Raw genomic sequence first — 1,511 nt, forward strand, 5'->3', positions numbered from 1 at the left:
ATCCCACTTAATCATTTCTCTATTCATAATGGTAGGAGTTCTTCCTTTTCCATTTTCCTTACTCCCTCACTCTAAAGTTGGAATGGAACCTGTGAGTTTGGGAAGATTGGTATGGGCTGGAAAGAGAATATGATGGTGTTTTGTCTGACACGGTCTGCCTCTTTGCAGGGATGTTATGAATATCACTGTCAAATGCCATAAATCACTTCAAACTCCTTTGAGAAAAGGTGCGCTGTAAATGTCAAGTAATGAAAAATGAGAATATTGAAAAACAACAATTGCACTTTAAAAACCTCAAGTTTATTTTTTCCCTTCCCTTTGGTATGTACTCTCCTCTCTCTTCTGGGCTGATCACAAAACTGAATATACACTCTTTAAGAAAACTAATAAAAGTGAATTAAGCTATGCTCTTTGGGGCTTAATGCAAGCTTCTATTCCCTATCTTATCTTCCCTTCTCAGTCTCCTAGGGATAAAATCATGTGTTTAGCAATAGAAGTATTTTAAAGTGTTCTTTTGATGCTCAGTCCACCCTCCCAAGGCTAAATTTTCAAAGAAAGGGCTTTCAAGTGCCCATACACATGTAAATAAATAGAAAGATTCTCAGGGGGGTAGTTTACAGATCTGCTTATGTTCAAAATGCAGATTTTAGGAAAACGTTTTCATATAATACCATATTTAATCAGGAGTGTTTTTCTGACATTAATGATTCTATTTTTGTACAGCACAGTGTTTGGCCTGTGATAATTTCATGATAGTTTTTGTAATATAAACACTTCTACTCATGCTACCATATTGTCATCATCTTCATAATAATAGCAGCTTATTTTGATATTAGGATTTTCAGATGTGCTTTGCCATCCTCCATAATTTTATTTGGTTCTCTGATAACTATGCATAGGATCACTTCTGAATCCCTTCCTATTCACTCCTTAGTAGGGTAGCTACAGGAAGTCTTTCAAATTCTCAGAAACCTCAGTTTCCTCATTTGTAGAATGGGGATCTTGAAACTTCTATTCTCTCCCTCATAGGGCCATTGTGAGGAAGACATTTTATAAACCTTAAAGAACTGAAGAAATGGAACTTGCTATGTCCTTACCCTATTAGTGTGAGTGCCTGAGGCTCCTTAGTGTTTCTTTTTTCTTTTTCTTTTCTTTTTTTTTTTTTGCAGGGCAATGAGGGTTAAGTGACTTGCCCAGGGTCACACAGCTAGTTAAGTGTCAAGTGTCTGAGGCTGGATTTGAACTCAGGTCCTTCTGAATCCAAGGCCAGTGCTTTATCCACTGCACCACCTAGCTGCCCCTCTCCTTAGTGTTTCCAATGCAGAAAGTGATAGCCATAAGGGACTTGTCAACATCTAAAGGCAGGGAAGAAGATCAAGGGGCCAGAGCCTAAGCCCCAACATAAAGACTTAAATAAATAAAACCAAATTGGAAATTGTCTCCTTCTGAATGAAATTAATTTTGTTTCAAATACCTGATGCTTTGGAAGCTTACCTGATCTCTGATAATGT

This window comes from Dromiciops gliroides, chromosome 2, assembly GCF_019393635.1.
Source record: "Dromiciops gliroides isolate mDroGli1 chromosome 2, mDroGli1.pri, whole genome shotgun sequence".
In the NCBI taxonomy this organism is placed as follows: Eukaryota; Metazoa; Chordata; class Mammalia; order Microbiotheria; family Microbiotheriidae; genus Dromiciops; species Dromiciops gliroides.